Source organism: Pelodiscus sinensis, chromosome 2 (genome assembly GCF_049634645.1).
Source record: "Pelodiscus sinensis isolate JC-2024 chromosome 2, ASM4963464v1, whole genome shotgun sequence".
NCBI classification, from domain to species: domain Eukaryota; kingdom Metazoa; phylum Chordata; order Testudines; family Trionychidae; genus Pelodiscus; species Pelodiscus sinensis.
The window spans coordinates 105,390,547-105,418,122 of NC_134712.1; the positions used below are offsets into that span (position 1 = coordinate 105,390,547).

The window sequence follows — 27,576 nt, forward strand, 5'->3', positions numbered from 1 at the left end:
GTACCTAACTTCAGACTGTTGTAACCATCCTCCTAGATTACCTAGCAAATCATCACATCCTCAGATGCAGAAAAAAAAATAGTTGATGGGTACACTGCTCTTTGGCAGATTCATAGACTAATTTGGCCCCCACTGTCTTTCTACCAGCGTGCAGTTTTCCACATTAACCAACATTCCCCACAAATATTAGAGCTCTCTTCAGTCATCATTTTGTGTTTTACTTAGCATTCATGTATTAACATGAAGACATTTGAGAGTGAAGGATCGGCATGAAATCAAGTGTAAAGTGACCATATGTCCTGTTTTGGGAGGGACAGTCCTTTTTTAAAGCAAAGTCTGGGTCACCCCGACTTTTTTGGCAAAAGTGGCCATTTGTTCCATTTGCTCTTGGCCAATGTGAGGAGGAGTGTGCAGGGGGCAAGGAACAGTGACAAGCCCATGGAAAGAGATGGCAAGGGTCATGGTAAAAGGCATGGGCAAGTAGTGACCCCAGCCTCATAGTTGGGGGGAGGGGACTTGGACAAATGACTCAGGGAAGTCTTGCACAGTGTCCTATTTTCCCTTTGGGAAATAGGGTCACCCTGATCGAGTATGACCATCTTTAGAACAGCTATGGGTCTTGTATCATGGGCAACACTACTTGGCTTGACTGTGGTTTCTCCTTCCCAGAGCAGAGATGTACAGAGTTGGAATTTTAGCGGAACCATCAGTATTTGGTTGGCATGGAATACTTTGTCCCACCCCCTTTCGCGTGCCAGGTGAACACATTAGTGGTGGAACCCAATTTCTTAGCTAACAAACTAGGCGATCACTTCCCACAAAAGTTCCCCCATTCTCAAAGAACATGGCTAGCACTTATTGTCTGATTCTAGCTTCTTTAAAGGGACAAGTATCAGAGGGGAAGCCATGTTGGTCTGAATCTGCAAGAACAACGAGAAGTCCCTTGGCACCTTATAAACTAACAGATTTATTGGAGCATAAGCTTTCGTGGGCAAAGACCCACTTCGTGACATGCATCTGACGATGTGGGTCTATGCCCACAAAAGCTTATGCTCCAATAAATCTGTTCGTCTATAAGGTGCCACAGGACTTCTCGTTTTTTTAAAGGGACAGTCTCCCTATCCTTTGCTGTTCCATGTTCATCAGTGACTCAGTAGAGTTACATCTACAACAAAGTTTCATGTAGGTTTTTTCCAAAAGAAGGCTCCAAGGAGGTGTTTCTTTGCCCCACAAAAAAAAAAGATACATTTTCCCCATATAACACTAGTAATCTCTCTTTTTTTATTTTGTTTGTTAATAAAACACCATTCTTACTAAACCAAAAAGAGTATTTATTTCTTGCTTGAGGTGGATGCACAGATAAGTATATGATCAAAAAGTGTGACAGGTGAAAAATTCCATGTAGTTGCCCTCCCTCTAGTGACTAAAATAAAGATTACAATTCAGTACTATATCTTTATGGAAGCCACCGCAGATACAGGGGAAAATCCTTTGCAATAAATGTGCTGCATCTCAAGTCACACTAGAGCAGAGGAGCTGAACTTGCAGAATAACCCTCAAAATTGAGCACAGAAAACAATAGAGCCTCTGCACACTAAAACTAGGATTTAACAGTGCCATTATCTGATTAGCACTTTCGCACCAAAATTCCCTTCCAGGGTTGCAGAGCCAACATTTGAAATTTTGATCCAAGAAATAAGGACACATCTTATTATACAGACAAGGACAAAACAGAGTGATAAATGTGAATTGCCATCAGCCCTTTGATTCCTTTTTGGCTGTGTTTAATGATCATGGAACTTATAAAAGAGCATGTGTCTTTGCAACACAGCTTGGCAAGACTTTTCAAATATTTACAAAATCTGTTTTGTATGCCATGCTAATAATAGTCCAATAGGTCCCGAGGCAGAACAGCAGAGACTGAGGCGCTCTTGTTCTGGCTGTTATTTAGCAGCCCTCCTTCTTAATGCTGAAAGACTTCTCAGTTCTTGTCAAAAGGGTAAGAGGCAGGGAAACAGATTGCTGAGGTTTTCGGATGCTGTTATTTTAAGAACTATTTAGTTCAGTGATGGAATTGAGCATTTTGAGAAACCAAAAGTATGTCATGACCCGTATTCTATTCCTTCCTCACTCACTTTTGTTTAAATGATTCATTAAAAACAAGAACACGTATTTAAAAATAGTTGTCCAGCTGGAAACCTTCCTTTGATAGCCTGTTGTAGGACAAAAATTGCTATTTTGACTGCATCATTTTTTAGGTCCTGAAAGGCTTGAACCAAAACTCCAGATTCAAGCACACTCAAACTCTGCGGAAACTTGGATTTCATCTTCACATCTAATTACTATACTGAGCTACACTCAGAAGTCATTCTCAAACTACACTCAACTCTCGTTCATTGTAGCTGATTGTTACCTTTTATCACTTAAATATTTTGCCCAAATTCTGATCACCAAGGGATTTGCGTCAGTGTAAATGAGATCTGAATCTGACCCTGTATACTTTTTACTTAAGCTAGTGCCTAAGTCCTATTTGCTTCAGAAGGACAAACACGTGCTAAAGTGCTGCTCTAAATACAGATGCTTTCCTGAATTGTAGCCGGAATGCACATTTATTAAAGTATATACTAGGACAAGCAAGTCTCAAAAATGTGGCAGTCATAGGCATTTTTGTCACAAGCTATAAAAATCTAGACTGCAGCATGTTAGTGAACAGGTAAAAATGTTCATGGGTAGAAGAAAATGTTTCCACTGATATGGCTATGTGCTCTTTGGGTGGGAAAAAGTCATTGCAGATGTGTTGGTGCCAGAAAAATTAACAACACTGTTCAAGGGTGGTGAGCTAGGTCCTGTGGGGTGTCAGTGACTCTAGAATCTTGGGACTGAAGCCAGTTTCCAAGAAAACCATAGCAGTCATTCCAAGGGCACAGATACACTTTTGCATAAAGGCAGTCCACACAGCACAACAGGAACACTGATTAGTTGGAAAGAGATTCCATGGGCACTCTACCCTTCGTTTATATGCCTTGGTTGTTCTGCATTGTCTTTGGTTCCCCAGCTTTGAACTGGCATTGCAACAGAAAGCCATAGAAAAGAAACCAAGATAAATTACTTAAGAACTCAAAATTATCATTGATTTTCACCATGCCCTAGGCCTCAGATACTCCCCAAAAATCATTCCATATTTAATGGATATTTTAAAATCTCCAACAAGCAACAAAATGTATGCATAAGGGCTACATCTACACTGCCAGTTTTTTCAGCAGAAAATATGCTAATGAGGGACTTATTACCATAAGTTGCAATCTCATTAGCATATTTTCTACCATTTCTTTTTGTACAAGGGGTTTTTGTGCAAAAAGAAGCAGTGTGGACAGAGGGGTGGGGGATGCCCAAAACCCCCGTTTTGTGCAAGCTCCTTATGCCTGTCCCAGGACTTCCTGTAGTTTTTCATCCTGTAGACTTTCTACCCTCTTTATTTGAATGCAAGTGAGGCTGCTATTGCTTTTTTTAAAAATCACACCTTGCTTAATTTCATTGGAGACAGGTAGACAGCTGAGATGTTCCCTCCTGCATGAGAGACACCTGTTTCTCCCTTTGTTTGGTCACAGACTGTAAAGCATAGTTCCAATGAGTACCTAGAATTCCTTATGTGGTATTCATATTCACAATGATATAATCACCAATGCCTCATGGGCTTTCATAAAAAGTCTTCACTCTATAGACTTTTAGTATACAATAATTAATTGTATACAATTAGTTGATTCAATTGCTTATCACTTGAAATCCTCCCCTCCCCAATATTTATAGACCAGTGTACCTTTGCAATGCTTTCTTTAAAAGTAAAACCTAAAGCAAGCTTCTCTCTTATGCTGGGTGTAAAGGCCATGCTGTTTCCTCCCCACTTGTTAGTTTGATGTCTTTGTTTTTGTAATCGTCACTGCCTGACAACAGGGCAGGTCAGAGAAGCAAATATGCATTATTTTGTCTAGGGAAAACCTATTTACCAACTCCTCCTGACATGCCTGGCTTAAATCCAATTTTAGCCATCATTCCAGAAGATATCCATAACTCAATGCACATGGCATACGAACAGTATACAAGATTAATGATCAGTGAGTTATTAGTTTTCCAGTGGCATATTATATGAGACCTTTGAGATGTAGATTGTAACCCAAGTGAGTTGAATTAACCTGCATTCGACTGTCCAGCTGAAACTCATGACATGATACCAAAGAGCCCATTGCCCTCTGGCTCTGAGATGCTCTTACTGTCAGAGACATGAGCCATTGATACAAAGGAGGCAAATGAAAGTTTGCCAAAATAAAGGAATTTAGTTTCATTTAAAAAAAAGTTTCAGAGTTGCCTTTGACAACCATGAGACTTACTTTGAAGGAGGAACACATGTACGATGAGCATAGGCACATGTGGGTGCATCAAGGACAAGTGTAAGGCCATGGGAAGGACATTAGTGTATAGCCAGATATTTGGAAATCAGTTTAATATATCTGTATGGTTGTGTACCCATGTAACTGAAGACTGTATCATACTGCATATGCAGAAGATCTGCCTCTTTCCCCCCCCCCCTCCCTCCACTGTTTCCCAGTCCTAGTCTGCTCCCAACCTCCTTGCCCCAGCAAGGTCTGTATCCCCCAGTTCCAGTCTTCCTCCCAATCTACCCCACTGACCCCAAGTTTGGTTCTTGTCTCCTCTGCATTCAAATCAAAGAAGGGACTCCTACACCTACACCGTGGTTTTACTTTCGAAATGGCGCTTTTTTGAAAGAGTGCTATCATGCAATTATGCAAACGAAGCACGGGATATTTAAATCCCTACTCCATTTGCACTTTCAAAGTGCCTCATTTATATCCCTCTGCTGACAGAGGGATGTTGTCCAGACGTAGCCCCAGTGTGGATGGAATCTTCAGAGAATTTAGCTTCATAGTTCTAGAGACTCTCCAATGAGCATATGAAAAGTGATTTTTTCAGATGTTTATAACTTGGCTAAGTTTGGGTAGATTTTTCCAGGGACCCCAAGAGGCACATTCCTGACCCAAAATCCACCTCCCAGCCAAATGTCAAGTCCCCATTCCAAAGTATGGGAGTGCTATAGTGTCTCAAAAAAAAGTCATCAGAACTTTTTAACCTAGGCTATGTCTAGACTGCAAGCCTCTTTCGAAAAAGAGCATCTAGACTGCAAGCGGAACTTTCAAAAAAGCAAGCGAGTGAGTCTGGATGCTCTCTTTCTAAAAAGCCCTGTTGGCATTCAAGAATACCTTTTTTCGAAAGAGCACTTTCGAAAAAAGGCGTTCTTCCTCGTGAAATGAGGTTTACCGCCGTCGAAAGAAACGCGAAATTTCGAAAGAACGCGGCTGTAGTCTAGACGCAGGTGAAGTTTTTTGGAAAAAAGGCTACTTTTTCCGGAAAAAAAACCTGAGTCTGGACACAGCCCTAGATGCAACAGGAAATCTCTCTCTACCCTTGATCTTGGAAACCACTGTATCATTTCAGCTGAAATTTTTTAACATAAAAAAACCAAACCTTTAACATAAAGCAGATACCCTGCATGTAAAATTATAGAATAGAATAGAACTGGAAGAGACCTCAGGAGGTCATCAAGTCCAGCCCCCTGCCCAAGGCAGGACCAATCCCAACTAAAATTAACCCCAAACATTTTAAATATGACAAAGTACAAGCAACTGACGATAGAGTTTATAATGAGAAGTATCAGGGAACCTTAACGATAGATGATGCTATCAGCCCCACCTATAGTCTGAGGGTTCCTCTATGGCTATCGGGGAGTGGTTTATCTTTCAGAATTTGGTGTTGCTGTGCCTCAGTTCCTCTCTGGCTGGTTGGATTTTGGTCAATTTCATGTTTCGACCCCAAAAATAGAACACCCCTTTAAAACAAGAATTAAACAAAACATTCATTCAGATAAAATAAGTCCATCTACTACCAGTTCAACCTATGGCTCTAAGCACTTACCTGATTTTTGTGTAGGAATTTTCCTCGTGATCTCCATAGATGCCCTGCTTCATCATTTCCCAGTCTGCTTCCTGTCTGAGGTTTGCCTTCTCCTTCAGCCTTTACAGGTAGATCCCCATCCCCATCCCACCTGCAGCTCCTTTGCTGGTCCTGCTCAGCCAAGGAATCACCACTAGTCTCACTCCAGAGCCCTGCTCCTAGAAGACTCCCCCCGTTGACTCTGGTCCTCTTGGCTGTTGGGTTTCCCCTCAACTTCCTAGGCCAAGCTCTATCAGGTTTCTTTCCTCCTCATTGGACTACAAAAGAAAGATTAGAATGTGTGGGTTGGTGTCTACCTGCAGCTAAGTCAAGAGATAACCTTAAAGAGACTCATTGAATGGGCCTCTGAGAAAACCCAGATACAAGTCGGAGATGGATCGATAAAGGCCTAGCTCTGTGTGGCAATGAACGTGTTTAAGAATGTGAGTATACAAACATGCAGTTGGAGTAGGTGTGCAGCAACTGCAAACCATTCATATGTGCCCATGTATGTCTATATACAGTATTTGCTTTGTTTTTCTTTCGACTTCTTAACAAAATTATCTGATCCCAGCAATATTCAGTAAACTATGCAACATCACTGGTACCAGATACAGTTATCTTCTACACATGAGATTTGTCCTTCAGAAAACATCAAGCCCTGTCATAAATCTCTTTGATTTACAATACCTGCTGCTAGCTGGAGCACACAGATGGGGTGTCAGTACTACAGACTGACAATGAGCAGCCAGTAACACTGAGGGGGGATGTGTCACCTCTGTAGAGGTTAAAAATAGCACAAAATATCATAGAACAGAATAAACTACTGAAAGGGCCATTTAAAGCCTTCTAATATTCAGACCTAATTTGATATTTTACAATCAGGCCAGTTAGACATCCGCAAAATTACATAAAACTGGGTTGCCGTCACTGAATGTGTTGGTTCTGTATTTTTTCTCCTGGTACAATCAGCCACTTGTTATTTGATTGTCAATTTAGTACTCGGTTTTGTCAAAAAATAAAAATGTTTTAATGGAAGAATTCATTAAAAAACCACTGAAAAAATCATTGTTCACTGGTCATCTTAGAATAACTTGCAAAGCACAAACTATCTTACCCCATCCAATGTTGAAACCTCAGTTGCATACTCAGATTAATACAAGCCTTTGTGCAATGTGGAATGAGAAGTGTTTCTGAATGCAGTGTTGTGAAAACATGAACACAGTATTATTCAATATAACTGACAAATTAATTGTGGGAATAAGTCAACTTTAGCCTTGAAATAAGGACCTGGGGTCCTAGATTAGGAATTGAATAAAAGTAACTAATTTAAATTTTGACCTACCTAGAGTTTAATTCAGTGTTTTTTCAGCCTGGGGGATGTAACTATGTCTTTGTGGGTCACAACTGAGAACACCACATTCAGGTCAGACTGCTGAAAAACAAGGAAAGTACACTCCATCGTGGTTATTCTCCCCTAAGAAATACCAAACCAGCCTCAAAGTAAACTTGTGGCTAACAAAAATTCATAAAAGCAGTTTTCTGAGGCATTCTAGTCTTTGTAATCTCCCCAAAAATACTGGATTTAAAGATAAGTGGTTCTTTGGAATCCATCTCGCCAAATAGCAGGTTCTTCTGATCCCACAGAACCAACCACTCACACAGATCAGTATGCAACTCAGATGTTACTCAAAAATGATGCTGTTGACAATCCTTTAGCATCAAGGAAGAGGGAAGGAAGGAATTAGTTAAAGGAATCAAATACAATAATTGCAAAGTTTTTGGTTCAGGCATGTAGTAAGTAGGGAATAAGCTATTGGCTTAAAGTCAAGTCTCTGGTTGCTTCCAATACACTGCAAAGACCTCATTTCCTTTGCTAGAATGCTCCCATTAGTATAAGTCCATAGTCCACAGGTTTGAGCAGGAAAGAGGCAAAATGGCCATGTTCCCAGGACCTTTTACAGCTTCTGCCATATGGAGAGAATCCTGTTCTTGCTATGGAAAACTACCGTAACAACTTGTGTTTGGAGTCACATAGATAAGTCATCTCTCCATTCATGATTTCATCTAGTCATAGTAGTGGCCATTACCTATACGTCAGATGGAATGTCCATGGGAAAGTCTATTAAGTGCGGATGGGTCTCCCCAATGGTCCATTGTGTCCCTTGATGAGCCTTTGAACAGTCCCTCTAAGAGATGCTGGCTAAACACCTTGGCTGTGTCCAGACTCAAGGGTTTTTTCGAAAAAAGTAGCCTTTTTTCAAAAAAACTTCACCTGCGTCTAGACTACAGCTGCGTTCTTTCGAAATTAAATCAAAAGAACGCGGCTTTTCTTTCGACCGTGGTAAACCTCATTTCACGAGGAAGAACGCCTTTTTTCGAAAGTGCTCTTTCGAAAAAAGGCGTTCTTGAATGCCTACAGGGCTTTTTAGAAAGAGAGCATCCAGACTCACTCGCTGCTTTCTTTCGAAAAAGCGGCTTGCTTTTTCGAAAGTACTGCTTGCAGTCTAGACGCTCTTTTTCGAAAGAGGCTTTTTCGAAAGATACTTTCAAAAAAGCCTCTTTCGAAAGAGGCTTGCAGTCTAGACATAGCCCTTGTGGGTATTATCCCAGGAGCAAAGACGTGAGATACTGGTACAGAGCAACTACTCATACTTCCCAATACAGAAATGACATATTCATACAAATAGCATAATCATAATGTTTTCATAAACATCTGACAAGCCACATTTTGTACAGAATTTGTTGCATATATATCACAGTGGTTGCAACAATGATCTATATGGTCATATTTTAATAAAACATTGCATGGGGTGACTTGGGAGTGTGTTGTATACCGCTCAATCTTGACTGGATCACAGCTAGAGTATGTGGGGAAATTAATAATGTATTAATGAAAAATTCCCAGAAAAATTTTTAAATGTAGTGAAAAAAAACTTGAAAAGATGCTTAACTGAACTGTTTTTCCCCATCTCTCTACCTCTCCCACCTCTGCTTCCTCGGTTCCAATGTCTCTGGGATTTTAAACAGCGATGCATATATTTTTATATTTGCTTTTTAGATAAGGCAATTGATAATATGGTGCACTCACCAACCCAATACAGCAAAAACAACTCCCACCAAGATTCTCCAACCCACACACACATAAACCTTCCCTTACTTCATCCTAAAGCCCAGGTCTCCTGATGCTGGAAAGGACTGTGGGATACAAAGAGGTTGCAGGATGACTTGGCAGAGGGGGAGAAGTATTTTATGCATTGCAGACCACAAATGCTGAGATCTGCAGTCAAAACAGGCTGAGCCATTGTTCATCAAAACATTCTTCAATTTCAATCCATTCAAATATTGTTTGGATTTTAATACCTTTTGCTTAACATCTAGTAATCACTATCGTTTTCACTGTTTCCAATCATATGTTATTTGTGTGGCTCAAAATGTGATTGCATATTTATCTTGCTCCAAAAAATTCAATACTGTCACTAAGAAGAAAGATCATTTCAGTCCAGTTCCCATTGCACAATTAACTGCACAATACAACTAGAACTAAAGTTGGAACCAGTTAGCACCCCAGGATGGCAGTCTTCAAAGGAAAACCTAGGACTGCACGGGCTAGAATAGACCAGATTTCCCCCCCCCCCCCCCCCATGGCTAAAAGTCATTCCTTCAGCACATACCAGCAGGCAGTGTGTGGAAGGTTGTACCACAGTCTAGACTATGCCTCTGGGATAATATAACATTTAAATATTCAGGACCATATACAGGCAGTCCCCAGGTTACGTACAAGATAGGGACTGTAGGTTTGTTCTTAAATTGAATTTGTATGTAAGTCGGAACTGGTACATATTGTAGGGGAAACACTAGCCAAACATTTCTCCAGAGCTCAGTTTTATTCTCCCACACCTCCCTTCCCTCAGTCCTTTATTCTCAAGCTGAGGTGTCTGCTGAGAAAACCGCTCCGCGTCTCCCTGGTCTGCTGGGGGGGGGAGCTAGCTTCGCGTCTCCCTGGTCTGCTGGGGGGAAGCAGCTAGTGCGGGATTGTCTCACCCCGTTTGTAAGTAGGGATCCGTTGTAAGTCGGATCCATGTAACCCGGGGACTGCCTGTATTCAGAATTTTTCATCAGGACTTAATTCATGCAAACATGGCTTTTTGGTTTTAAAAGTAGCTAAATTTTCCAGGGTCTTTTAAAATTGCCTCTAGAGCACATCCACTTTCCCGTATTATATCCTACAATAAGAAGATGTGCTTAACTTTGGCATCAGAGTGCTTTTTGTTTGATTGGCTACTTTTTTGCTGTTAATGATTTGTATTATATTAGTACCTAAAGGCCTCAATCCAAGACAGGATCTGTCTTTTGCCCCTATCCATCTCCTGACCTAGACATTGTATACAGAATAGGAGAATCCTTTTACCAAAAAATTTGCAATAAAAAGGCATCCACTGTTGGCACCAATGTGACAGGGTTCTTTTCTCCAATATGTTCCATTAGACTTTTGAAGCTGACCTTTGCAGGGACTGAATGGGAAACTCCAGGGGGCAAATTCTTAGGCTGTGTCTAGATTGCACCCCTTTTCCGTAAAAGGGATGCAAATTAGACAGCGCAATTGAAAATGAAGCGGGGATTTAAATCTTTCCTGCTTCATTTGCATAAACATGGCTGCTGCTTTTTTCCAGCTCGGGGCTTTGCCGGCAAAAAGCTCAAGTCTAGACGGGGATCTTTCGGAAAATAAAGCCTTTTCCAAAAGATCCCTTATTCCTGATTTTTTATATATATTTGTTTGTATGTTTGTTTGTTCTTGTAAGCCTCCTTGAATATTTTAAATAGAAAGGCGGGGTAAAAATATTTAAATAAATAAATAATTTTTTCTTCCTCCTCGAAACAACATTTATGTACTTGAAAACTTATATTCCCTTTCTCTTTTCCAGACTAAATAAACCCTATTTTTAGCTATCCCTAACCCAAGAATATCTTTATGAATAAGATACCAATTGTTGTCACATACACCTGTATTTCTGGTCTACATAACTTCCAGGGTAGTTTGTTGAGCTGTGAAGAGGCTGTAGAAAATCCATCATTTTAGTGATGAAGAAAGCCAAGTTTTACCAGTCAAAAAGCTGCAATAAGGCGTGTTTGGCCTGAGGCACACCCATTGCTGGCTGAGGGGTCGTCTGTGCTTGAAACATTGCAGCTGTGCCGCTGTAGAACTTCAGTGTAGACACAACCTACCCTGACAGGAGGGGTTTTCCTATCGGCATAGGTCATCTGCCTCCCCGGGAGTCAGTAGCTAGCTCAATGAAAGGATTCTACCATTGACCCAGCACCATCTACCCCAAGGGTTAGATTGGATTAAATATACCACTAAGGATTATAGATTTTCCACACCCTCTAAGCGACATAACTAAGGGTACGTCTAGACTACATGCATCTGGCGACAGAGGCATGTAGATTAGGCTACCGGACATAGTAAAATGAAGCAGCGATTTAAATAATCGCCGCTTCATTTAAATTTACATGGCTGCCGCGCTGAGCCAACAAACAGCTGATCAGCTGTTTGTCGCTCAGCGCGATAGTCTGGACGCGCGAGTGTCGACATCAAAGGTATTTGTCGACCACCCAGGTATGCCTCCTGGGATGAGGCAAACCTGGGTGGTCGACAAATACCTTTGATGTCGGCAGGGGAGCATCCAGACTATCGCACTGAGCCAACAAACAGTTGATCAGCTGTTTGTCGGCTCAGCGCGGCAGCCATGTAAATTTAAATGAAGCGGCGATTATTTAAATCACCGCTTCATTTTACTATGTCCGGTAGCCTAATCTACATGCCTCTGTCGCCAGAGGCATGTAGTCTAGACGTACCCTCGGTCAACCATCAGGAAGACATTGTGAATCTCCAGCTGTGACAGCAAACTGGCAACTGTTCCAGGTTAGTAGGTCTCTCTCTCTTTTTCTCATCCAGCAAGGTTCTGAACAGAATTCAGGCCCCACAGAGGAGAGTATCAGAGGAAAGGAAAATTCAGAGTGCAAGTATATCTGTAGAACTGTGGCACAGCTGAGGCATTTCTGCTATGCAATAGTATGAAGTAACAGGTTGGTCAATGACAGAATTCTTCTGTCAACTGAGCTACATCTAAACCAGAAGTTAAGTTGGCCTAACTAGAGTTCTGAGGGTGCAACATTTTTCACAATCTTGAGCAACATAGCTAAGCTGACCTGCAATTTAGGTGTTAACCAAGACCTAGAGAGAGAGGGAAATGAAAGAAAAATGGACATAGGAGTTCAAGATATCACTAGGAGCTTGAAGAGGTAGGAATCTCAGAGAGACAGACAGAATGTGTCCATTGGATTGCAATCCATTACAATCCTATATTTAAATCCCCACTTCATTTGCAATGTCGACCTGCCTAATCTGTATCCCTCTGCCGACAGAGGGATGCATAAAATAGAATAAAGACTAATAATTTGTCAAAAATAAACACTCTGTAGTTAAATAATTTATCTCTCTAATCATCCCTGTCCTTTTTCTGCTTCCCCTTCCCCCCAACTCGTACACTCTGATTTAAAACAAAAATTCTAAGAATTAAAGCAAACTTTAGGTCTAGCAGTACTTGCCACAGAGGCATCTGCCTTGTGCTTACATCTCATACCTCAGAGATGGATGGAAGCTTTTTAAACAAGACCTACAGCTCCACTGAGCATAGGACTTCCAATCTTTGTGAACTCTATTAACGGTCTTCCTACCCTGAAAGGCCTTCATTGTGTATTACCAGGAGTCTGTGGCTAGTGAAAAGCCCCGGAAGCCTATGAACCCAAGAGAAGGCGGCAGGGGGAAAGACCATCCTAAATAACTTCTGCAGAGTGACTCATCCTTTCACTGACAACATTAACATCTCAGCTCCTGCCAGCTGGACAGCTGCTCTGTCCATGTGAACAGTGAGGGAATGTTTTGTTCCAAAGAGAAAGAAAAACCCTCTGTGTGCATGTGTGTGTGTATGTGTGTAATTGCCGTATGATTTCAGCTATTTTGACCTAATAAGAGTTACTACATTAGTCACCAGGCCTGGTAGGAACAGATGGAGTTGTAAGGATTCTAACAGAAAAATAAATGAGACATGCCATCCATCCTGATACATGCCCAGGACAGAAGAACTTTCCTTCGTCATAAAAGTATGAGATGGAGATATTTTGCTTCTCCCGCCCTCCCCGCCGCAAAAAAATAAGCCCCTACTTAATGATATGCTCGTACTGCATACAGGATCCAGGGAGATATTACAGACTGGTATGGCATTTGACTTCTTCAGAAAGATATGTTCCCCCTCTATGTTCTGAGCAAAACAAAGCTGGAGACCAATGTTTTTGCCTCATATACTGTAAACTGAACATTAATGACCATAAGGTTAGTAAACGTAAAAAACAACAAATGGTCTGGTAGCACTTTATAGACTAACAAAATATGTAAATGGTATCATGAGCTTTCGTGGGCACAGCCCACTTCTTCAGATGACTGGATTGAAGAAGTGGACTGTGTCCACAAAAGTTCATAGTACCATCTACATGTTTTGTTAGGGTATGTCTAGACTGCATCCATCTGTTGGCAGAGGGATGCAGATTAGGAAGGTCAACATTGCAAGGAGGTTTACAGGATCTGTCTAAAAAGTCTTTCTTTCTCGACAGAGCCCCCTCTAGACTGCCTCTTTTTGCCGACAAAGTGCTGAATGGCGGCAAAAACAGCGGCCATTTTTATGCAAATTAAGCGTGGGATATTTAAATCCCCACTTCATTTGCAATGTCGACCTGCCTAATCTGTATCCCTCTGCCGACAGAGGGATGCAGTCTAGATATACCCTCCATCTATAAAGTGCTAGTGCTACCACACCATTTGTCTTTTTTTAAGTTTATCCTGTACAGACTAACTTGGCTACCCCCTGAAGCTCATAAATTTAGTATCTAAAATACTTTTCCTTACAAACATTTTTAAATAAAAGTTATTTTAAAATCTCAAATCACAAGGAAACCATGGCTTTTGTTCCCATATCATGAAGACAACTACTTATGAATAAACTTTACTTAGGACATGAGCCTTCTGTCGTGGGGGGCTGCCCAGTAGCTGAAGGAGGCATAAAAACAGCTCAGAACTACTTTTGCCTTCTCTTTCTCTCCAAGCCCTCAGCTAAGCCAAGTAGGAGTTAAATGCAGCTGGGGTCTGGGTCCATTGCTTGTCCACATGGGAATGAGGAAACTCAAAGGGTGATGGTTATTTTAGAATAGCCAGTTTCTTTGTTGATACAATGGCTCACCTAACCCTTACCTCTAGGAATATGAGTGAGCAGAGCACACTGTCATTGTGCAAGGAGAGATGGTGATTTCCTGCTAATCTGTTTTCTAACCATCCTCCCTATTTCTTTCTTCTCTCACTTCATGCCATGCACCTTCCATCCAGAAACCCTCCTCATTTATGCATCTCTGTTCTCTAGCCAATAGTGAGCAATGAAGCCTCCAGCCCCTCCTCCCCTACTGCCAAGAAATGGAACCTATTCTCTATGTAATAGCTTAATCCTGTTGCCATTCAACCCAAAGAGTCACTGACTTCAATGGTGAAAGAAATAACTCCATGTCCTTGCTCTCAAACTATACCCCACTTCTCTTTGTTCTTATCTTTTGTCTCCTTCATGGACACAGAGACTGTTTCATGGCCACTGAAAAGGGCACTGTACCACAACCCAGCCTGAGCAGTGACCTGTAGGCCAGTGTTTCCCAAAAGTGTGAGAGATGCACCCCATAGAGGAAAGAGAAGGACTTGTCACCATGGATAGTGGATATAAGAGGCGAGCAGGGGTGGTGCCTCACTGGGTCTAAATGCTCTACCCTCCTCTCTTCCTATCCTTATTCTGACCACTCCTGAAGTCGCCTGTAGCAAGCTGTTTGCAGACTGGTGACTCTTTTCCTGAGGTGGATCTGCTAACTTAAAAGTGAAAAGCCTTCTAGCTTGCCAGACCTATTAGCATAACACTCAACCTGTGAAAGAGTCATTAAGTGGTAATGAAGCCATTGAACAGGCATGTGCCAGCCCTATTTGCTAACAAAAACAGTTGTGCATTACTGTGTCTACAGGACCATAGTTTAAAATTTGCTTTAAATATTTCATTAGTTTGTGGCTGAAGATTGTAAAAATCACATCTCTAAAAAAATCCTTGCATATTTAGATGCACAATCTGAGTATTCAGCTTTAGTCTTAAATGCTTGGATCGTCAAACATACCATTTTAAATTCTTCAAAAGACCACCTTTAGCTAAAATACACATTTTAATTACTAAAGTACAAAAGCTTGCTTCCAAAGTCTTCCTGTCCTTTCTATCCATCCCTACTTTCCCTTTCACCCTTTGTTGAAAAGAGCCCTTAAAGGGACCACATTCCGTTTCTTCCAGATAGTTGGACAAATGAGTTTCCTTTATACTTCTGACTATTTGATTAACTAGTTTTAAAAGAACCTCCACAAAAATCAGTACTTTACTGAGATATAAAATCCTTTAATATGCCTAAAATATTTGGAAACATATTAAAATAAGCATGTAGTGAAATTTCATAAACATGTCTTATAAAAAACAAAATAAATTAGCATTTTTTCTAAAAGTCATGAACTTGGTTAAATACACACTAAACTGCTCTGATTAATTTAAAATAATGTTTTGTTTCAGGGAGTTTAAATATGTAGTAATCTTTTCAGATTACTTTATGAAGGCTTAAGAGTATATCACCTTAGAATTACTGATGAAGAAAACGTAAAACCAAGAAGGGCTGCATCATGTGTTCCATAATATTTAATGTGGTATTCAGCAGGATAGCTGACTTGCCCTGACTACATAGTTTTTGCAAATAAATCTGACAAGCTTCAGGGTACATCAAAAAACCTGGGAATGACATTTTTTATTCCCAGATATAATGCTTTTAATTAAGTATCTTCTCCATGTCCAGTCTTTACAATCTGGCATGTAGTGAAAAACATGCTCCATTTTCTTTAGAAAGAAATATTAGAAGAGGTTCCCCCCCTCCCCCACCAATGTCATTTGCTGCATTTGGGTTCAGGGATTTGGCTGGAAGAGGTGAGCCAAAAGACAAGGGAGACAGTGGAGAGCGCGGGGCCAGTGGAGAGGGGGCGGGGCCAGGGAAGAGCAAGGGTGGAGTATCAGTGAGACCACAGGCTGGTGTTAGGCCCTAGAAAATTAGGCTTAGTGCAGTTATGCTAAAGCAGATGTAACAAAGGTTTCTGGATAGTCCCTGGACAGAACTGGAGATAGGTTCAAGCACCCTACATGCTTGCTCAAGTTGCAAAATGAGATAAGTAAGAAGCTGCATTTTTGTACCTGCTGTGATGAGGAACAGTTTGTTTTGAGAACTGATAAGGAGACTCCCTGTTTCTGCTCTCCCCCTGTTTGTTCCAAACTCCCTGTTTATGTTCTCCTTTGGCCATAACAAATTGTCTCCTTGTTGCCCAGTACCTGTCTTTTGGGCTGATAAGAAATTGCTGATGCATTATGAATTGCTTAAGGCCATGATGTATAGTTGGCCAGGTGTGCATGGATATTAAAAGTTTCTAACTGATAAAGGGGGGTGGGTTGCTTGGGCAAATAGTCTGTCACGCGACGGAACTGTCTATATAAGCCTACCTGTTAATGAAATCGTGGCTGGTTCACTTTGGAGACAGGCTGCTCTCTATTGTAGTGTGCACTATTCAATAAAGAGCTTGTGATTGGATCTTGCTGGTGTTGCCTGTCTCTTTGCAGTCAGACAACGAACAGAGGCAGTCCGGGCGCTGGGGAGCTTGCTTCCTCAAGAAACAGCTTCACTCACCACCTATGCTGGGCAGGAAGGCATGAAGACGATGGATTGATTAAAATGGCTGTTTAACAACAAAGAGCAGGATGTATGATTGGTTTCATTTTTCTAAAAGAGAATTCAGCCTTCTAAAATTTGGGAACTGAAAGCACCTCTGTAGGCATTGAAGTTGTACAATGAACTCCATATTGTAAGTGGACTCAAAGGGAAAGGCTGCAGCTTCCTGCAGCATTAAATCACAAGTGAGAACTTAACAGTAAACATTCCCAAGAGCTGAACAGTTGCAAAGGACCTATATGAACATTTACATTTTAATGTCAATATATAAAGACAAATTCAGGAGCAGAAAACTTTAAAAAAGTTGATTGAAAGATTTGTATGTAGACAGAGTATTGTTTTCTTCTCCTGGCTCCCTGGGTAGCAAAACAGAAAAATTATATGTAATTAAACTGGAAACAGCATCAATTAGCAGTGATTCTCTGAGCTGAGGAGAGAGTAGACCAATAAGGAAAGACTGATCTTTTCCTGTGGCTGCCTCTTCATATCAAAATTATGAAGAAGAAATCCCAAATCCACTTAACCATATAGTGTGCAAACAAAATTAAAGACATTCATGCAAGTGAAGGATATTTTCCAGTCAATGCAATCTTTGATTAGCACACATATGCTTTAAATATCTAACACTTGATTCCCAGTAAGGTATGATCACTTGGTTACCTGTTTCTTTTGTCCTTTTTAGACTGAACTCAATACTCTTTATGTATCATCCCTTGATGTGTTAAGGTCTATATTGCATGGGAACAAAGACTTATAGCTTACTTATTTGTAAAGTGCCCTATAAACTCCAGAACAAGACAAAGTTTTAAAAAACAGTTAAGGTTAGTAAGTAACTATCAGACCTACAGAATCCAAGCTCTTAAAAGAAAGGAAATAAATAGATAAGCAGATTATTCTTATCAAGTACAAAGAAATGTGTCTCATAATAACAAACTCTTATTTGTTGTGGATTTTATTGAATTATGGTAGCTAAATATTTTATTTTCAGTGATTGTGTTCAGAGTGAAATTTTATCAGTTAATATATTTATTAATTCACCATAAAAGTAACTTGGTCCAAGTACCAAATTATTGGTACCAAAGTATTGCTGTTTCTTGGCAATAATGTACAGAATATATAGTTTACCAAAAAAAGCTACATATCTTTTGATTTTATTAGCATATCCTATTTAGCTGTCTGGCATGGCAAGCTACCACACAGCTAGTCCTGCTCACTTCTCAACTGTCTCATTACGGTATTGCTGAGCTTCAGGGCAGGGGAAAACAATTCACAAAGTTTTATGAAAATGTTAACATATCCTATGAATGTGAGGCTGATCAGTATGAGTAATCCATGTGTAGAAATACAATTTTTAAATCTCTCTTTAAGAGGGCCCACTCACTACCTGCTTAAAGCACACACTGAAAAAGTTGTGGGGGATAGATCTGAAATCATGACTCTAAGATCTGTGTTTAACCATTAGACAGAACATGTGCTGTCTACCATCCTAATGCTTCATTTATTTAATGTATATTTTACCTTCGTTCGTGTAAATAAGTGCCATGCAGAAAAATACACTCTGCTGAGTACAGTATTTATTCCTTTCATCAACTGCTAAAAGTGATTATGTGGACATTTCCTGTAAATCTGAGTCAAATTGGAAAGTTACCTGTAAATCTGAGTCAAATTGGAAAGTTACCTGTAAATCTGAGTCAAATTAGACAGTCACTAGGTAACTAAGTATATTCTTCACACAGCACTCAAGCATATATGCTCTTGTGCCCAAGAATTAATATAGGCTTTGCCATATACCATAAATACAGAATCACTATATAACATGTGCTCTGTGAAATAAAAGAACAAGAATGATTTTTGTTTTATTTTTAAGTGGCCTGAAGAGAGTTGATTTCTTACTAACGAATGGGCAAAAGAATTTTTTTCTTCTGAACTGACATCTGGAACCTGAGCCTTTATTGCCTTGCACCTTTTGTACACTGGTGCAAAGTGAATGCAGTAGAGTCAGGATTCTCAGCAGTGGAATTTGCCCTTAGCACACTTACAGAGAGTGGAGAGGAAAGGTAGCTGTAAGATCTCCCAGTCCAGGGCAAACCCTAAGTTGAACCTTGTCATAATTTAGAGAAGTCTAAATGCTCCTGTAAAGTGTAGTAGCTAGAGCGATCCCACAAGAACTGTTGCTCTGGTCCAGGATTGCTTTGCACTCTGCCCATGCTGACCCCATCATGCCTCTTTTCAATCCCACCTCCTTTACACAGAAGCTATGCCAGATTTACCCCACACCAGGATTCCCCCTGCCTGGAAGGCTTAAAATGATTTGCTGAATAAATTTTAGTATCAAATAATAGGCAAATGTCATGGTCTCCTCATGGCAATTCACAAACAGGCCAAATTCAAATAAACTGTTCGGTGCAAATTATCCCATCAAATCTAACAAATATATTATCCTCGCTGGTACATTTTGTACAGTCAAAGGATTATACACAGGCATTGACCTTCATCAGACAAGGACAGGCACAATTTTTTCTGCTACCACGTAGGACTGTACCATTTATTTGATGGGCAATACTCGCACATGCAGATTCCAGTGATATTGCTGAACAAAGTCAGAGGTAGTAACATACCAGTCAGATAATTATGCCCCTCAATGTTATGCCTTTCTTGTCAAGACTTCTGCATGATATTTATTCATACTTTATCTCCTTCTAAAATAGGGACAACAATAAAAATCACAAAGGGGTCTGAAATGCGACACCACACATCACAATGTAATGATACTTCTAGGGCTGCCAGAGGCATAGCCTCCTGCATTTGTGCACATACACATGCACACACTTAGAACAGAGAGCACCTTGCTGAGCACCCCAGGGCTTCACTCAAAGAAACTATGATTTGGCAAAAACTACAGTGTTTTTTGTGAAGAATGAGAAGGGCCTGTGTGTGGTTTTTTAAAAGGATATACAGTATATATTCTCACTAAATATCTGTGAAGAATGTAAAAGAGGGCCAGATACAGAAAGTTTTATTTTTTTAAAAATATCCACAAGAGAGGCACAGCTAGGTATACTGAAAAATATTCCATTTAAAAAAATAACCCATTCTTGGCTTAGCAGAGGAAAGGAGGAGTGAGAAGCAGTCAAGCCAGTGCACAAGCTCTGTACAAGGCCCTCTTGAGCAGAGACTGCCAACAGTCTGCATTCCATGAAGTGGTTTTGTGAGGTCAGTTAGGCCATGTCTACATGAAGCAACTATTTCGAAATAACTAAAGTCAACAACTTCCAATTTTACAAAATTGAAATATCATGTCTCCACTATGTCTCCACCTTAACTTAGAACCCCAGAAAGCACTGGAGAGTAATTAGTTCAAATTACTCTGGGAGTAGTTATTTCAAAGTAGCGGCACCGAAGCATCCACACTACCGCTATTTCAAAATAACTACTTTAAAATTAGTGTTATTCCCCAAGAAAAGCAGAAGTACAGATTTCAGAACAACAGCCTTGGTAGTGTGGATGCAATTTGAGGTAAGGGTGGTTATTTTGAAATAAAGTAGACCAGGTAGACTAGTGTAGACCAGAGCTTAATGGCATCATACCAACTAATTAATTTTGAGACCACATGTTGGATTTGATTTCTAATCCTAGATCTGATTGTCTGATGATGTTTTAATTTATTTGCTCTCATCTAAGAGGAGCAACTTAAAAGCTATGAGCAATAAATCTAAGGACCCTACTCTCTCTGTATGTCTTAGCAACTCCTTGTGCCTGATTCACAACTTGCTTGCAGTTGATGTAAAGTCAGGAATAGCTCTATTGTTTCAATGGAGTTAAACTGACATAAGTGAGAGGAAAGTGTGGCCCCCTGGATTCTCCTATTTCAAGACTGCTCTCTTCTGCCTGTCCTAGGGCTCCTAATCTTTTTTCAAGTGCAATAAAATCATTCTACCTCAGTTTCCCAGCTTTACCATGATCAGTACTTTCCCCTTCACTATAACCTTTGTCCTTTTCTTCACAGGATCTTCACAGCCATTCATAGAATGATGTATAACTGACAAATTGCCAGGGTTTGTGTATAGTACCAACTAACTCAATGTGTAGCACTTTATGATGCCCTTGAATAAAAGATGGTACACTGGTTTGCATTGTACACAAATCCCGGTTTTGAATTATTTCACTGACATTACATATTCCATGATATGGTATAGCATGAATATGTTATAGGGTGTCAGAGGAAAAGATGTATGTCCACTAGACATCCTACAGCACAAGTAAGCAGGGCATACTCTGGATGCTGCTAAAGAAGACATCATAGAATTGCATCTGAGGAGGAGAAACTTGCCCTACAGCATTAGACCAAAATGGCTACAGCCGCTAATGGTGACATTAAAGAAGCACACAAACAAGCATTTAAGACAAGTATAAACACGGAGTGATTGGCAAAACAAAGTCTCCTTAAGAAAAAGTGAAAGTTGAAGAGCTTTCTTAAGACACTGTAGCCCTATTTATTTACAGTTGACAGAACTAGGCAGAACTGAGGGTCTATAGCTCCTTCTCCTACTTTGCAGGTAATCAGATAGAAAACTTGCTTTCAAAATCTCTTCCTCTTTTGGTGTTACCCCCAAAGTATTCTGATGTCTTTGCTCTGATGTTTTTACTCAGATAACTTGCTGGAGACAGCTAACTAGATACTTCTGTGGGTATATCTACTCAGCCAAAAAATAACCAAACCCATGTCAGCAAGTCTAAGAGCCCAAGTTAACAGGTTCTGGCTCATGCTGCAGGGTTGGGGTGGAGCCTGGCCTCTGAAAGCTAACAAGGGGAGCAGGTCTTCTAAGCCCAAGTTCTGCTGTTTTTTAAACCATGAGCGTGAATCGGTTGCCCTGACGCTGAGAGTGACTCACTGCCCAGAGGTATTTGCTGTGTAATCATAGCCTATAAGGTTAATATAAAACCTTTTTGGTCTTCCTCTTTATAGACCTTTATGACACCAGATTAATCAATCTGTGGAGGAATAGGTATTCATTCCAGCCATCTGAGATAATGAGGGAGTAGCACAGTCACCGCTCCTCCACACCTGCTCTCTTCGTTCTCTGCTACCTTTTCTCCTATTGCTGAGATATGAAACTTTTTTTGCAATATACGTGCTACTTTAAATTTGCACACTTATATTTCATCTGAAAAATGAATTATCCTTCGTCATCTTTAGTGTTCTGCTTGAACATTCTGTATTGGGAGGCTTTTTAATAAGGGGGGTTGGACAAAAAAGAGAAACAAAGCATGGGCTCAGAAATTATTAATTGGTGGTAGTAGTCATACTGTAGTACCTGGGAACGTCAGTCAGACAAGGAACATAAAAGGGTTATGAAGTATAGCCAAGAGCTCTTCAAGATGTTATATTGTGTAGAGACACAGGAAATAAATAACACAATGATAATAAATTATTATCTCTCTCGATGTATAAAAAAGTTTTTCCTACCAGGCGACAGAATGATGTCATCCAACTCACGCTATCTCTCCGCGAAAGCCGCCAGAGAGAGGGGGGTTGGCAGGCGTAGCGAGCAAGGGGCTCAGCCCACTAGTTTATATTATAACAAGAGAAGTGTCAACTAGCGATCGGGGGGGGGGGGGGTCCTGTTGTGGAAAGTGCAATACAGACATGTAAGTATTACAGGATAGTTGTAATATGTTGATGGTGCTGGATGTTGCTCATTCAGTTAAAAAGTCTGCAGGTTCTGTTACTGTTAGATGTTAACATGTTGTAAAGTAAAAATCAACGTTTTCCAGAAACTAACCAACACAGATATCCAAGCTGACTAAAATTTGGTGTGAAAATTTTCAATTAATGTCAATGTTTTAAATAAAACTTGTATAATATTCTGGCTCAAAAATAATTGTTCAAAGCAATTAGAAAATTAAATAGTTCCTTTATCAGTGACAAGAGAGAATCAGCTATAAAAAATATATGATTACTGTAAAATTAACATTAATTCTCCTATGTGCAAAGAAAACAGATGAGATCATATCTTCCCACATCCCTTTCTTACATCAAGGCTATGCCTAAGACACCAGAAAACAACAAAACAGGGAACTATGCAGATTAAAAAAAGTGGTAGATAAACTTTCATGAAGGTGGGGTGTTATTTTCCAACTTGGGCAGTTTTTGATCAGTAAACATGCTCCCTCAAAGCGGGAACACTCAACTGACCAATAAAATGTGATTGATTGATTTATAATACAAAGTATGTTGAGTAGCCTTTGGAAAGGCAGGGAGCTATCTTGAGACAAGCAAGGCAATTGTTTGCCTTCTCACAAAGTGCCCTCCGGTAACCCTCATGCTCTCAAATACTCATATTGGTTATTTCAAAGTTGGGTGCAGAGCTGTGCTTTCCCATGTCTGCCACTAATGACTTGCAGCTGTTGCTAATCTGTGCCTCTGATTTCCTTTGATTACTATGTGTATTGATGCCTGTGGTAAATAGGCATCTGCCAGGTGCCAGCACAATCAGGGGAAAAATATAAAAAGTTCCCTGTTTCAAATTCAATGTGACATTGTGCGAGTTGAGAGGCAGCCGTTTAACTGTTTAAGGGGAACAGTTTCCTGGGATCATTGGGCCTTCTGGCTATGGAAATTCCTTGGTTTTGTAACTACAGTGCCCCTCCGCAAACCCCATTGCTTGGGTGGAAATAGCTATACGGAAATTTGGGCTGCTCAGGGAAAGGTCCTTATAGTAAATCTTCCCATGACTGACACAGTTCTAATGAAAGGATACTTTAGTCCTGTTTTCCATGTAACTAGATTCTCCCCTGTACCCATTCCCCAAGACAATCAGAATGCACAGCCTCCCTTACTGTAGTAAAGGTCTGGTTTCCCAAAGAACAGAGGCCTGATCCTCCACTACCTGAAACCTTGCACAGCCATTTATTGCTGGGCAAAGTGGGTGTTAAATATCACCAAATGAAAGACATTGGAGAAGTTCAGACAGTAAATCCAAGATAAGAAAAATGCAGCAGCATCTCAGGATTGGGTAGGAAAATATACAGGAAGTCAGGGCTAGTTTTAGATTTTTCCAAAATGTAACAAAGATGATCTCACAACAAGGGCTCAGAGAAGTGTGTGTCTGACAGTTTTTGCACTCTTGGTTGAATGATTTCTTTAGGTGCAACTGAACCCATGCCAACGCTGCCCCTGCCAAAGAGAGGCCCCTCTGCCTACTGAAAATCTGCTCTTGTAGTCAGTGTCTTCAGTTTTTAAAAGTCATCATGCGTGTAACTATCAGCTGATATTCCAGTGGCAGCAATAAAATGAGGGCATAGATCTTGGATATTAGACACATACAATGCACATATTCATTCATATGCTCACAAGACTGACACACTCTACCCTTGCTGTTTGCTTCCCACCCACAGCCTGGTTCCAGCCTCTGCTATAAACAGGTCCAGGACAGTGCGGGTACAGTGTGAATTGAATCCGCAGCAAGAGAAAGCCCGAGGGCTCTAATACATGTGAATAAATACTGAAGCAGAGCTATATTTAACCAAAGAGTAGATTAGTTCCATTTTACTGGGTACAGATTTGACCTCCTCTGGACTACCCCAGAAAGCATTGGTTGCTTAGTTAAGAAAACACCATCTGAATGTCTAGAAAAGTTGCAGTGGAGAACTACAAGATGCATGAAATACCATGAGCAATGTCCTATGGAAAAGCGCAACACACATTTGCCAATGTTCAACATCTCCCTCTGTTCCCTGGCAAAAAGAACACTGAAGTTTAAAATCACATTTCAATATATATGTGCATGCAGTCTAGAGCTTCACTCGCCTATGGTTACTGAAACCATATGAAAAAGACCTAACAGACTTTTTGAAATGTTTGCTGCTGCTTTATTTTTTGCACTGTACCCAGCTGGGATAACAAAAATAAACTAGCCAGGGTTTCTCTACATGAGCATTTAGTTCATGGCAAGCTGAGGTACAAATCTGCACCACACTAGCCTGTTGTACTCTAACTGCCTGCTGACATGAATTAACAGTTCATGAGAGCACTTTGACAGAATCCAAATGAAACAAGAATCAAGTGCCAGAGCAAACTATTAATGTGCATCAGGAGGGGCCACATTATCAGTGACAGCAGAAGCTGACTACTGAGGTGCAGACTCACACCATATATGAACTAAATGTTCATATAGAAAAGTCCTTAGTTTCACAGATTGCTTACTGGCATTACTGCTATGGCAAACAGCTGCTGCTGAGACTTCCTTCATCTCCCAGGGCCAGTAGCTTTTGTGTTTGGAGCAACTGGTCTTGAGCTAGTCAGGTGTGGGGTTTTTTTGTTTGGTTGGTTTTTTAAAGAACACTTCAAGAGAGAAAATGTCAATTCATTTAAACCAAAAGTGTTTGACGGGAGGTGGAGGGATGGGGAGAAATGGAAAGGAATGACTGTTTTTGATGAATTCATTGACTTACAAGTTTTGAAAACAGTTTTGAAAATGTTCATATCATCCCATTTCAGCATTTTCAAAATGAGATATTTTTGGCTTTCCAGTTCAAAGCACATTTCATTTGGAAACCTAAGCTAATCACAGTAAAAAAATTAAACTAAAAATAGTGGAAATAAAAATAAAAATTGTTTTGAGATATTTGCTATTGACCAGAATCTTTATACTTTTTTTTTCAGTTTTTAACCTCACAAAAAATATGATATTTTGACCTTTTTGTCCAAATTCAAGCCAGAAAATATTTTGGAAATGTCAAATATTTTGTCAGGACAGGAAAACTGTGTCCATTCCAGCTCCAGTCCTGAGTTGTGTCCTTGATATCAGAGACATGTGGTTTAGCTAGTGATCATGTCTGTACATACACAGCTCTAGATTTGTTGTTGTCTCAACTGAAAAACAGGAAATGTAATCTTGATGACTGCAGTTAGTCATCATGCTGGCTGCCACGCATTAGAGATGGGCATATCTGTGGAGTTTGAGTCAAACCCCTCTGTACCACAAACATAGAAAACAGAATTCAGCATGACAGACTACAACAGCAGTCAGCCAGCAACCCCTTAGGTAAATAACTATAATAAAATCAATCCTATTTATTGCTTTTCATTAACACTAAAATGTTACTCAGTTGTTTTAAACAAAATTCCCCTGACACACCATTTCAAATTATAACAAAGAAAGTTGGAATACAGAGGCAGAATATAGTTTACAACACTTCCCAGTTAGCATGTTACCATTTACATCACAACATCAATATGTTAAGAAATGTTCTGGCCCAACTGTGGCTAGGGGCTAGTGGGGCCAGGTTTTGAATTTCACCAGACTCCCAAAGGTTTTTATGAAGAAGTCTGTACAAAAACAAGAACTCCCGTCTGGGCTTCTCTTTTGTTCAGGGCATGCTTTGTGTTCACAGATTGGGAAACACCTTAGGTGGCATCTGCGGTTTTCTTTAATGGGATAAGGGAGATAGGATGCTTTTGCTCTCATCCCTGTTGGCCTATCTTGTTTCCTTAAACTTACACTAGACAAAGTTAGTCAAGCTGAGCTGTTTTTTCTTTACACAAAAAAAAAACAAAAACCCACCAGCTTTGAACCCTGGCCTTAGAAAAATCCACTGGAAATTACCCATTCCCCAACATGTAACTTAATGTAATTCAGTTCTTCTTTACCCACAGAGAAAATATTTAGAGTACTAAGAGGAGGGGTTATATTCTTATCATGTACCGTTATAGAGGTGTGGTTTAGATAGCACCGGATCAGGGAAAAACAATCAATCAGATTCAAATACTACACACAGCCTGACTTAAGCCCAGCTTCAGACCATGCTGTGGGGTATAAGGTAGGAAGGAGATAACTGGATCCCCAAAGCCTGTTTGGCAATGAAGGGCAGAATCTGCCAGGCAGCTCAGTCCCTTCCTACACAGGTGGGGAGTAATCATGCCTGGAAGTGGAGCCAAAGCTCCCAGCCCCAACACTCCAGCTCACACAGCAGAACGAACATGGAGAAGTCCTCTGTACCAGTGGAAGGTTTGGCAGAGAAGAAATAGAGACCAGCTCACGACTCAGACTCAGTCTGGTTCCTTCTTTGCTTGTGGGGCAAGGCATCTATGTACTGTCCCTTATTCAAACTGGATCGTATGGCCGTTGTCCAATCCTTGAGCAATGTTTCATGTACCAGATATGCTAAGAAGCGCACATCACCAATTCTGTCCGACATAACTCTACAGAGACAACAAGACATGAGGCTGCCATGTTCTGTTACCCGATGGAAGCTGAAAGTGGGGAATAGAGGCAGCCTAACAACAGCCAGGATGTGCCCTGTTAAAGTAACCACTACATCACACTAACATCTCCCCATCACACCTACAAACCGTTATAGTAAAGATAAAAGAGACAAACAACCCCTGTTCACTGCTATTGCATCAAAGCAGATCTGTTGTACATGGGGTTTGTTCCATTCTATTGTATTCTCTCTCTCTCTTTCTTAAACTCCATGCTAGGAAAATAAATTGCTCAAGCTGAGTGTGTAAAAGTTTTCTCTCTTACTGGCATCTTTATTTAACAGTATCTGATAACAAGGTTCAAGTAACTTCCTTGAGTTTCTGCTGCTCCTAATAATGATGCAGTGAAAAGAAATCTCTTACTTTCTCTTTCCATTGACTCATAATACCAGGCTTCTAGCAAATATAGCCAAGGCTACTAA

At 40.4% G+C, this 27,576-nt stretch overlaps 1 long non-coding RNA gene across 1 annotated transcript in view; it reads right to left on the reverse strand.

Moving 5' to 3' along the window:
- The window catches only part of LOC142826760 (uncharacterized), a 109,941-nt gene extending 93,108 nt beyond the window's left edge, over positions 1-16,833 (reverse strand). Inside the window, exon 1 of the long non-coding RNA XR_012900992.1 lies at positions 16,665-16,833. This is a non-coding gene — a long non-coding RNA (uncharacterized LOC142826760). The remainder of the gene's footprint in view (positions 1-16,664) is intronic.
- Positions 16,834-27,576: the final 10,743 nt, after the last annotated feature.